At 47.1% G+C, this 12,943-nt stretch overlaps 1 protein-coding gene across 1 annotated transcript in view; it reads left to right on the top strand.

Moving 5' to 3' along the window:
* The window catches only part of LOC138287955 (putative tetratricopeptide repeat protein 41), a 574,376-nt gene that overhangs the window by 550,225 nt on the left and 11,208 nt on the right, over nt 1–12,943 (top strand). The gene's annotated exons all lie outside the window — the stretch shown is intronic.

Below are 12,943 nucleotides of genomic sequence, written 5' to 3'. Positions count from 1 at the left end.
CCCAGATCACAGCTCCGGCTCCCAGCGACTCCACTAGGTGCCATACCTCTAGGAAAAACTCTGGGTCATCGACATTCGGCCCGTACACAGCCAGCAGCCGGCAAGCCCTGTCCAACAACATTCCACTCAGTATCACGTATCTGCCATTGGGATCAGTAATAATTTCGCGCATACGCCACTGCAGCCCCTTACGGATAATGATTGCAACCCCACGCGCGTAGCTAGAGTATGTAGAACAGTGAGCCTCCCCGACCCAGCCAGCTTTCAGCCTGCCAACAGCAGATGCCATCAAATGCGTCTCTTGTATCATACAGATGTCAATACCATGTCGCTTAACATAAGCCGTCACCAGCCGGGCCTTCCGATTATCATTAAGCCCCCGCACATTCCATGTCAAGCATCTCACAGCAGAGGTAACATCATCCCCCATCCAGAACCGCAGTCGTACAGCACTGCACGTGAACACAGCTCTCCACCTGCCAAGAACTTAACAAAAAGGAAACCTGAAACATTACCCAATAGGCCCAGTCCTCCCACCACCCACACAGGCCCCCCAATCGGACCCTCGTAGTGACCCACCCGACCAACCTCAAAGCCCACACTGCAAACATAAAACAGGTAGTAACCGGACTCATCCGAGGGGCAGAAGCCTGCCAAACAGCTCTCCACCCAGATGTTCTAGGGGAGAGGGGCCATGGGCCAAGCAACAGCTACAGATCAGGGGCCCGATCACGGAGCGGACCCACACGCACCCACAGCTTCAGACCTAGTAGTATCCCACACATGTCACTTAATCATCACTAAGAGAGGCGTCCTCAGCTCCCGCCCCCCCGCCTGCCCCCCCTCCCCCCCCCCAACCTCCCCGCCCCGACTGTTTTGGTAATCGTCTTGCGAATTTAGTCGCCTGCTTTGGGTCCGAGAAGTACAGCACCTTGCCCTCATGTCGCACCCTCAGTTTAGCCGAGTATAACAGGGCAAACCCAACTCCAGCCTGGCTAAGCAGGCGCTTTGTCGGCAGAAAAGCCCGCCTCTGGGCCTGTACACCTGGGGTATAATCGGGAAAGAAGTTAATTTCGGAGTTCTTGTATACTAGAGGTCTTCTCTCCCTAGCTAACCGGAGCACAGCATCTCGGTCCCTATAATTCAATAGTCGTGCAATAATTGGACGTGGAGGCGTGCCAGGAGGAGGGCGAGGACCCAAGGAACGATGTGCCCTCTCAATCACCAACAGCCGAGAGAGCTCGCCAGCAAACAGCTCTTGTAACATATTCTCAACAAAGTCCTCCATGCGGCCCATGTCAGTTGCCTCCGGCAGCCCCACGATACGGATGTTGTTATGTCGGGACCGGGCCTCCAGGTCCTCATTTTTGTTTCATATCACCTCCAGGAGACGCTCCATCTGCGCAATCTGTTCTCTGTCACCACTACGCGCATCCTCTACCTCAGATGTGCGAGTCTCCAGAGCCTCAATCCTGGCATCGTGGTCATCAACCCGGGCTCTGATGCGGTCCAGCCGCTCCGACACATGGTCCAGCTTAGCGTCTATACCTGCCAAGCTGGTCTTAAGTTCCATGAACATGGATCTCACAGACATCTCTGGAGGCTCCCCTTCGGCGTCTGCGTCCCCAGACTGGGAGGCGGGAGGGGCACCACGTTTTTCCCCTCCAGAGAAGGAAAGTTTAGCCTGTCGCTTATCTGCCTTGCCCATCTTTCAGTACTTCACGAGTAATGCAGCTAGCGTCAGCTCAAGTGAACCTAACCAAGACTGCGGGCCTTCGTCTCCGAAAAAATCACCCGGCCGGCAACTCCGTTCTCCTCACCGAGCCACCAGGCGGCCCCTAGGCGCACTGAACAGTCTCTCCGTCTCCCAGGTCAAATCCGTTTCCTGTATAGGGGTTCCACAAATTTCACCAGTAGCAGGGAGTTCCACACAGCACAGGAGGGGAGGGGGAGGGGAGCCAGGCAGGCACCAGGTTCCAAAACCAGGATGTTTATGTCCCCTACACCAGGGGGTATCTCAGGAGCACACTGCCACACCAGCCCGAGCCTCCGCCCCCCGCCTCACCTCTCGCGTCGACTTCCACTTGATTCTGTGCTGCCAGGGCAGTGCAGGGCTCTTGATGCAATCCGCAGGACCTCAGCAGTGTTCGCATGGAGGCAACCGGGGGCCAAGCCGAAGTCCTCTCAGGTCGTCCCTCCACCAGGGCCCCGAATTCAGGCCCCCGCCTCCTCTAATCTCCTCGCGATCTCAGGGCCAGGAGTCACCACCGCAGCGCGCCCTCCGAGCGCCTCTTGTCGGCCGGGCCCAGCACGCGCCAGCCGGGGGCCCGGAAATCGGGAGGCCAGGAAGCGCTCCCCAGCCGAGGGTCAGAAGGGGCCCAGAGGGCCGGTGCCCCCAGCCGCCGCGCTCATCAGAAGCAAAAAAAAAGGGGGGGGGAGCCGCGGCCCGAAGCAGCCGCCGATCAGGCCCCCCGAGGCTCCCCTGCACTCTCGTCTCCTCTCCCTCTCGGCTGGGAGCAGCCGCAGCGCCTCCCCTCCCCCACGCGCACTGCCGAAGCCAGCGCGCGCGGGTGACCGCCGGCGCCAGGCCCACCAACACAGATCCGGCCTCCAGGCGCTCACAGCAGCCAAACCAGGCTCGCGTTGTGTCGCTGGGGTCCCCAGGGGGGCGTCTCAGGGGTCCGCTCCCGTCAATGCCGCCTGTAGGATAAGTTACATCGGATGAATTGGCCGGCCCCGGCAGAGCCTCACGATGTGACGGCCATCTTGCCCGGTGGCCAAGCCACGCCCCCCCGTTTCAATTAAAAATTTTACATTTTATTATGAATCAAAGCTTTGTACTGATTTCGGTGTCTGTATTTTTCTGCCAATGTTAGTTATATTTAAGAAGTTTAACCATGAGGAGAGTGGTTGTCTGGGCATCTGTTGAAATGTCTGTACCAGTGGCAAAACAGCATTGGAACTCATGAATATTTAAACAGGCATAATGTGGCACAGATTGAAACCTCTTGTGCTCCATGAGGCCTTTACTCAAAAGCTGTTGCTGTGTGAAAAACATTGGAATGTTGGAGCTCCGGGCTTCTATCAGCCGTTAGAAGCCCAGAGCACTTCAATATTTTCAATGGAGCTCCCAACATTCTAGTATTGTAATATAGCCTTAGAGCCCGCCATAGCGGTTATACCAGCCATTAAAGGTCCGCTCCAGCGTTAAAGGCCTTTAACAAGAGAGCAGGACTTCAATTGCTGGTATAGCCCAGCTACAAAGGGCTATAAGGCTATTAGAACATTCGGCCACTAGATGGCATAATATTCTAATAAATAAAACAAAGTCCTCAAGAAGCCCAATGGGATTAAAATCCCCTTGGCTCCATGAGGCCTTTGTTCACAGTTGTTGTTTACTAGCCAGTAAAAGCCGAGAGCACTCATTGTCTCCAATGGAACCTCTAACATTCCAATGTTCTAATCCCTCTCAAAAGTCATTACAAGTGCAGGGCAATGTCAGGGATTTTCATTCAAAGAGGTTTAGGCTTGTATTTGCGTGCACAAGACAAAATGGCTTCTGAGGCCAAAATGGAGTTCTTATAAAAGTGAACATCTGTGATGTGTCGTTGATGTATATTGTCCATAATTACTGTTTAATTGGAATCTCTGAGACTGGCATATTTCTTTGTCTATTTTTCCCTTGCACTAGTTGTTCCATTTAGATACCTATATTTTCCCATCCCCCCTATCTCCCTTTTGCTGTTATCATTATCTTTATCTTTCCTATTGTTTCCTAATTCTGACACATTTTACCTCCATTGAGTACCTCTGCCCTGTTACCTGGGTACAAGTCATGTGCTTGGATCATAGGCGTCGTACTAGAGGTCAGAGCAGAATTCAATCAATAAATCAAAATGCCTTTATTCGATTTTTCAGTAAAAATCATAAAAGCACAAATCACAATTAAAAAAACATTGGTACAGATGTGTTAAAAGTAATCACATCAGTACAGGATAAACGGCAATAATAAAGAGCATTAATTGAACTAAAACAATAAAAAACATTAAAAATTACTCTTCCATCGTTTTCCTATAGCGTATGAGTGGTTCCCAACCTTTTGACTTCTGTGGACCCAGGGACCCACACTTAGTCATTAATGAAAGCTGAGGACCTAATCTGTTAATGTTATTCAATCTCCCAAGCAGTCGCAGACCCCCTGAGGATGCTTTGCGGACCCCCAGGGGTCCCCAGACCACAGGTTGCTGCGTAACATCTGGAAGTGCGTAACAGCCTCCCTACATTTTGTGAAAGCAAGTTACTAACAAGCGAGTGGGATAGCAGGAAGGGACCAGGCAGAAGAGATTGGATTTAAAGTTCACTTGCAAAGACATATATAAACCATATTCCTCAAGGCTCACAGATCAGTGAAGGGCAGGGCTAAGATTAGTCAAAATGAGAACTACCAAATCTGCTATGTTGCTGTCCTAGTTGCAATAATCGAATCAGGGTAAGTCTCTTTTCACCACATTATCTCTTTTTCACAGTGTAATGTCATTAACCATCAATAATTAAAGTGGAAGTTGTCTGGGAGGAAATTCTAGAAGGTGTAGAGGATGTCCTCATGTAAACTGGCCTGGCATCTACAAAGAGTTCTGGACTTACATGGAGGGGTGAGAACAGAAGAGTAACACAAGGCAGGCCAATTCACTCTTCTCTATGCTGTCAGGGAAGCAACCTTCTAAGCCTCCTTCTGCTCACCCTCGCATGGGTCTAATCCATCACTGACGTACAAGGATTATGAAGGACTAACTCTGAGATCTTGCCCGACTGGTGCTTGTCCACCTTTGGGAGACTTCGGAGCCCGAGAATGGGCTAGAGCATAAACCTCTCTCAAAATGTAGGCTTTCTTCAGCCTAGCAGGAGTAGGTGGAATTCAGGCCTTTTAAAGATTGTGTAGTTCCTGCTTTGGTTTCCAGCCCTGATTACTATTCCACTTCTTTCCTTGTTCCTGAGGTTTATTTGTTCAGTAGTATGCAGTATGTAGAATACTTAAGATACATGACTACTGCTCAAATCCCCAATTCCCATTCTTAACCTTATGGCATCTTATGGCATGGTTTTTAACTTGTGGTCCTGGAACCCTCAGGGTCTGCAAAGCCTAATTAGTGGGACTGCCACTGTTTAGAAAATTAAATAATATGTGCAGGCAAGTTAGTATCCTCAGATGATTTGTTGGAGCAGTGCAAGTGTATCAAACAGAATATAGTAAGGATGATGAGTGATCTCAGTTGAATTTAGAAAAACTCCATCCTCCCAATAAAAATCCTCCTAATTAAAATGACATTTTTGATTTTTTAAATTTGTGGATTAAATGTAATATTTCATCATTTGTGTATTTATTTGATGGATGCTTGTTTCTGTATTTTTTGTGTTTTTGTGCTTCAAATTATCCCGGATAATTGTGTCCCGGAGATCTAGTAAAGTCTCGGGGTGGGGGTGTTTGTGGGTCCCACGGGTTCCAGTAATGATTGAGGAGGGGTCCCAGGTTTACAGTAGTCGTAAGGTGGGAGTCCCCAGAAGTTAAAAGGTTAAAAACCACTGTTCCACTCATTTGGCTGTATTTTTCCTTAGGTATGGTGCCATATGGATTACTCAGCCATCTCCGATTACCCCCGTTTTTGGTGTACATTCACAAAGCACTCCAGTGCCTCTATGTCTCAGTTGTTGCTGTGTATCTTCTTATATGTTTTAGACCTTATTACATTTATAATTTTTACACCTGCCTCTTACACTTCTGTCTCTATCACACAGTTAGGAGCTATGTCCCAAAACAAGATAAGGATGGGATATTATAACCAAACTATCCTATTCATAATTTATGTCTTTCCACCCAATATTAGAGGTACCCACTAACACTCAACATTCAAAACCGCTTTCTCATTAGTAAGATGGGGGTCTTTAAACCACAGATTAATAACTAGTAAACAACATTTGGCTTATTTCCTCCTCCGACCACAGAAGAATGACTGTAATTTTAGCCATGCAAACTGGTCTCCCTCCTTTTACTTTACATAATCTCTGACTCATTCATACAATATCATAAAACAATGATCTACTTGATCCTTTATAACTAATTGGATAGGCATACAATGTATGAAAACATGAAAGGACACTGATGCAATTTACAAACTAAGAGCCAGATGTAGTAAAATTCAGAATTGCGAGTCGCAAATTGCGAGTCGCAATTCAGAATGTAGGATGGTGTCCCTGACACCATCTGCGACTCGCAAGGGGGTTGCAAAGGCCCACCTCATTAATATTAATGAGGTGGGTCGCAAATTTGCGACCCCCTTGAGACTTGCGGCACTCACAGGGATGGTGGCCTGCTGGAGACAGCAGACTACCATGTCTGTGACTGCTTTTAAATAGAGCAGTGTTTTTTTGTTGTTGTAATGCAGCCTGTTTCCCTTAAAGGAAAACGAGATGCATTACAAAACAAAAAAATGAAACGTTTTCGTTTAATTTTTTCAGAGCAGGCAGTGGTCCATTGGACCACTGCCTGCTCTGAAAAAATGTTTTTCATGCCATTCACAAAGGGGAAGGGGTCCCCATGGGGACCCCTTCCCTTTTTGCGAATGGGTTACCACCAGTGTGACACTGGTGGTAACTGCGATTGTTTGGCGACCGCGTTCGCAGTCACAAAACAATACAACATTGCGCTGCGACTCGCAATTTGGAAGGGGAACACCCCTTCCTAATTGCGACTCGCAGTCCCGTTTTATGAATCGGTAACCAGGTGGGGCAAAATTAGCTGTTTGCGACGTGCAAAATGTTTTGTACATCTGGCCCTAAATTCCAATCAAACAGGTTTGAATGACTGTAGTTGCTACAATGTTGGCCACAGAAGGACACTATATAGTCCACCTGGCATGCCCCAAATAGTCGTTTGCTTTCAACACTGATAAATTATAATATCAATGATGTCAGGCAATCCCTAGGCCACCCATTGTCAGTCATGCATGCCAAATGTGGGAGAAAAATAAATAGTTATTTTACCATATCCATGCCCGGGATAATACCATTGCTGCAAAAAAACGTTGACAGTAACAGGTCTGCCAGTCTCTGGTATGTGCTAGTGGCCCCTCTATTCCAGAGCTACGTAGGCACCAGACTTCATACAGGTGCCTGGTTTCCCTTGCCCCCAGCTGGAACCTCAGGATTACGCCTGTCCTACATTGATGAATTAACATAGCAGAAACAAACTGTTCCCTGAATCTTCCACCTTGTGCCAGTGCAAGGCTGTATTTAAAAAATACTGGATGTGGTCATGCATCTCTAGAGGAGGAAGCCGGTGTCTCTGACCAGCTTGCCCAAGAATTGAGTCAACTGAATTTCTTCCAACAATAAAAGAGACAGCTTGAGCACATTGGTCACAAAACCAATCATAGCGTAGTAGGTTGCATTGCAAAATCCATGTGTGGGGCATTCTTAGGGTTTTCATTGAAGTCAAAAATGCCACCATGCCAAATACAGTGAACTTGTGCTCTCTAAAGGAAGTTCTTGTGCCAGAGATGCCCATGATACCAGGTAATCTTACGCTTTGTTACTCTGTTTACTTGATCGTTATTTCCAGAGCCAAATGAATGAATCCAGTGTAAAATCTGGATAGTTTTCAACCAAGATATTGCCTGGTGCACCCTGGTCAGGTGAGAAAGTGATTGCCAACTTCCAGACAGACAGATCAAAAATCCCAGTAGCTTAGTCAAGGACTAACGTGGGAAATGAAATTGAAAGAGGAAGAGAGCAGGGAGAAGTGAATATACTGTGTCCAAAAGAAGTGAGAAGATGTGGCATCCCTAAATGTGGATTATTGCATCTCAGGAAAGAAAACCAGGGATTGTGGGCCCCATGAGAAGAAATAGATCTCCAAGTTCAGTAGGACTGACTCAATGTTTTTTGGTGATTTCATGTAGCAAGAAATCCAAAGAAAGAACCACCTGCTCTCAAAGAGCCCTCTCTTTGGAGCAAGACACACACCAATGGCTCACCATTTCATTGCCCGGTGCTTGGGATGATTAAGCTGATTTTAGTAACAGGTGGTGTGGACACCTTGAGAGGTGTGAGAAGCACGTGGACAAACTTACTTTTGAGGATATTGTTGAGGCTTTGATAAAAATCTTAAAGCTTATTGTTCACATAAGCTGAATAATGTGGTTAGAACATACTCTTCAGCATTGTACAAACACTTGACGCTGATATGCTGCTGGATGTCAGAAAGAAAGAAAGATTGTTGGAAATGGCTCTTTCCACAGGGTCATCCCCAGACATTTTGCCTTCCTCCTCCACTTTTTCTAACACTGTTTTTGTTGGCTTTAGGTCTTTGGGCACTTTATCACTGCTATCGAGTGCTAAAGTGCATATGCTCTGTGTCTAAAACATAGTAACATTGGTGACTCCATGATTGGCAGATTTGAGTTACTAGTACATCCACAGTAAAGCGCACTATGTGTGCCTAGGGCATGTTAGTCAAATGCTACTACTGGGCCTGCAGCACTGGTTGTGCCACCCACTACAGTAGCCTTTCAAACATGTCTCTGTCCTGCCATTGCACAGCCTGTGTGTGCAGTCTAAACTCCCATTTCGAACCACTTTTCAGGCCCAAACCTTCCTTTTTATTACATGTACGTCATCCCTAAGGTATTCCCTGGTTAGCCCAAAGGGCAGGGTTCAGTGTATTTAAAAGGTTGGTCATTTACTTTTAAGGTTAACATGTCCAGATAGCGAAAAACCCTTAAATTAGTTTTTCACTATTGCAAAGACTATCTCTCCCATAGCCTAACATTGGGGTTACCTTGGACCATCCTCTAAGTGTAATTTCCAATTGGAAAAGATAGAAAATTGAGTTTGGTGTCTCTGGATGTCTTTAAAATACATCTTTTGGTAAAGTTGTTTTTTAAATTGCAGGTCTGAAAATGCCAGTTTTAGAAAGATGGCATTTTCTTACTTTAACCATTTTGTGCCTTAGTCTGTTTCTCAATACATGTATGAGTTTAGGTGATAGCTACATTTATGCATTCTCTCCGGACAGTCATAAACAGAAAGGGTTGGGTGTGACAGCAGATAATCTGCATATTAATGGTCGTCCTGAGCAGGGAGAGGCAGTTCACCCTTACATCTGAATAGGCTGTGTCCTGCCTTCACACAAAGGGCTTATTTACCCCTACTGTTAGCCTGGAGCCAGGGCTCGGTTGAAAGGGAAACGTGTGGGCACTTCATAGAATTCTTTTGAAGTTACTCCTACATCAAAGGCCATTTTTGGTATACGTACTGGGCCTCCGACAACATATACTCAGAACACTTCTGGATTGATTACATTCTACCAGGAAGAAGGACGGCTGTGCTTTCAGGAGGGACTGCCACTTTGCTGTTTGATCTGCTCTACTGACCTCCTGTTTCTTGCTTGGGAGTGAGAAGACTGGATCTAACTCTCTACATCCTGCAATATTTCCTATTGTCTTCAAACAACTGCATTTCGATCTAACCTTTAAAAATTCATAACTTGACCTATGTATGTTGAATTTGTGTAATTTTGGTCTTATTTGACTCAGATAAATATTGGCTATTTTTCTAAACTGATGTGGAGGCACTGTTATTGTGTGTGTGCACAAATACTTTACGCATTGCCTTTTGAGTTTCGCCTGACTGCTCTGTGCCAAGCTACTGGAGTGTGTATCATACTTGTCCTGACTGGGATTGTGGTCCCTACTTGGACAGATTGCAAACCTCTGCCAACTAGAGACCCAATTTCGGTGAGGATAGAGCTTGTATTTGTTCATTTCATACAGCGATTGGTGTACACTACTTTCGTATCTCAGACCATCACGTACCAATATACGTTATTTTTCTTTTTTGCAACTTTTTGGGTTTTTACCACAACCATGTCTCAAACTCGAGTGCCAACAGCTGCAACTGCAGGAGTGCAATTTGAGCAGGAGAAACTGGAAATCTACACAGTGTCCCAGCTCAAAGGTTACTGCAGAGATGTCAAGTATTCTTTTAAAGCTCTTACTAAAATAGGCGGAGCTGCAAAAGGCACTGAGGGCCTGGCTGGCAGCCAGGAAAGCAAATGTGCGATCAGAGGAGGGCAGTATTGTAGATGATAAGGAGGATATGCATCTGGAGCTATGGAGGAAACGAAATTGGCCATTGAGGAAAGGATAATTCTTTTGGCTTATGAGCTGAGCATTAAGGAGCTGGACCTGAAATCCCCGAAGGCTGAGTTCTGTGCAGATGGTGGCAGCATATTCTCAATGATAGGAGTTAGGAGAATATTGTCTGATAGGAGAGTACATATACCCAAGAGTCTGATAGCTGACTACAAGGTGGGGGAGGACACAGATTGCTGGTTTGAGGCCTATAAAATTGCATTACAAATGCACAAGATCCCTAAGGAGGATTGTAGGGCTAGTTTGTGGAAGCGGTTACCAACAGATCTGAGGGACACCTTACTAACCCTACAGGGGGAGGATAAGATGAAGTATTCCGCCATGACGGGGGCCCTTATCAGAAAATAAGGGTGGACCCCGGAGGTGTATAGGCAGACATTTAGGAAGAGAGTGAATCTTCTTCCTCAGACCTGGATAGATTATGTAGACTCTTTCTGCAAGATACTGGATAGTTGGGTGAAGGGCAATAATGTGACAGACTATCAGAGGCTGTAAAATTTGATTAGACAAGAGCACATGTTTAGGCTTTGTTTTACAGAGCTGCGCCAGCACTCGATTTATAGTAAGCTATCTGACCCCAGGGAGCTTGCTAAGAAGGCGGACCACTGGGTCCGCACCAGGAACCTGGAAGTGACTCCAAAAAGAGTGGTTCAGGTTCCCCCAGCAGAGTGAGGGGGAAGGCAATGAAAACCCAGGCAAGAACCAGGGTTAGGGGGAAGGAAAGGGTTCCCAAGTCCCTTCTGAGAAGAAGTAGGGAGGTACTGGTGGGCGGTGGCCCAGGGCGCCCCATTTCCAACCCTACTGCATTGAGTGTTCGCAGCTAGGACACAAGCAGTGGGACTCTGTCTGGCCAAAGAAGCTACCCATTTGAGGGAACTCTACAAGGGGAGCCTATGTGGCCTTAGGGGTAGGTTGTACCCGGGGGCAGATGTAGGAATCTGGCCTGGTGTGTGGTGATCACCTACATTGGTGGTGCAGCTGTGGAATAAAACACTAGCAATTATCACTTTCCGCGGGAAAGACTAACACTAGCCTAGTTGTCAGTATTTCTAGTTTCCTACGGTTGGGTAAGCTAGGGGTCTAGCATAGCCCTTGCTCCAAACTTTCCCAGGGAGCCTAGTTGTTAGAGTAGCTAGGTACACCTACATCACTCTAGCAAGAATGTCTTCAGTAGAGCACAACTCTCAGGCCCCAGACTCTCAGGATGAGGGTCTTACCATCCAACAGCTGAGGGAGATATGTGCCCCTAGAAAACTGAAGACAGGGTGAAATCCCAATAAGTCTGCTTCTAGGGTTACTCCCCCAGGCTGACAAGGACACGCAGGCAGCCAGGAGGAGGAAGACGTAGAAACTGACACCCCAGTCCTAAACAGGGTAGACTTAGGCAACATTGGGGAGGGTCAGAAAGAACCTGGGGAACACCACACCCCTGTAAGGAACACCGCTGGTAGTGATGGGGGTCATGTCTGTAGGCCCAACCTCACTCCTATGAGATTGGTCCAGAGAGTTCACAACAAGAGTGATAGATTCTCCTCAGTCAATACCCATGTCTCTTCAGTATCTGAGGGGACCCACTGCTCCCTCTCAGTGGAAGATTCCATAGATAGGGAACTTAGGAAACTGAGGTTGGAGGAGGCCAAGTTGAGGCTGCACCAGCAACAGCTGGCTCTAAATAGGGAGGCCTTGGCAGTGGAAAGAGTGATAGGGTTTGGGGTTATCACCCCATGGTGACAGCAGTCCTAGCTTTAGGGACACCAGAATCAGGAAGGACTCTTATGAGTTTAGGAACCTGAGCAAGATAGTCACACCTTACAAGGTGGAAGATGATATTTACAAATGGTTCACTGCTTTAGAGAGGGCCTGTAAAGGTCAGAAGGTCCCCCAAAGGTAGAGGGTGGCAATCTTGTGGCTCTGCTTCTCTGACAAAGGCAGAGACAAACTCCTAGCTGTCAGAGAGGAAGATGCAGACAACTATACAGCTCTAAAAAGTGCCATGTTAGATGGTTTTGGTTTGACCACTAAACAATACAAGATCAAGTTCAGGGAAACCAAAGAGGAGTCCTCCCAGGATTGGGGGTATTTTGTGGTCTTCTCAGTTAAAGCTCTGGAAGCCTGGTTGCATGGGAGCAAAGTAATTGACTACCAGGGCTTATACAATTTGATTCTGAGAGAGCACATTTTGAATAACTGTATATCTGATCAGCTGCATCAGTACCTAGTGGACTCTGATCTGACCTCTCCCCAAAAATTGGGAAAGAAGGCAGACAAGTGCTTCCGCACCAGGGTGAGTAGGAAAACTCACATAGGTGGGGGGGTTGGAGACCACAAAAAGAAGGAAGCAGGTAAGCATCAGGATAAGACTGGGGGCAAAGATAAAACTAAGGAGTCTTCATCAGGCCCACAAAACTCCTCCGGGGTGGAAATAAATCCTCTTCCTCAAATTTTAGGAACTTTTGGTGCTACATTTGTGAAAACAAAGGCCATAGGGCAGGGGACAGCTCCTGTCCTAAGAAAGGCACCAAGCCCCCCACCACTACTAACACCACTAGCAATAGCAGTAGTGGTGGTATCAGAAATAACAGTTGTCAGTCCAGAAGTGTAGCTATGCTCACCTTGGGACTGTAGTGGGATGTGGGCTAGTGAGGGAGACCACTTAGGCTGTGTTGGTCTCTGATGGGGGCATTGACTTTGCCACCCTAGCTGCCTGTCCCCTTAATATACGTAAGTACAGGCAG

The sequence above is a fragment of the Pleurodeles waltl genome, chromosome 4_1 (genome assembly GCF_031143425.1).
Source record: "Pleurodeles waltl isolate 20211129_DDA chromosome 4_1, aPleWal1.hap1.20221129, whole genome shotgun sequence".
NCBI classification, from domain to species: Eukaryota; Metazoa; Chordata; class Amphibia; order Caudata; family Salamandridae; genus Pleurodeles; species Pleurodeles waltl.
Note: the sequence above shows the minus strand (reverse complement) of the source record. Positions and strands in the feature narration are given on the sequence as shown.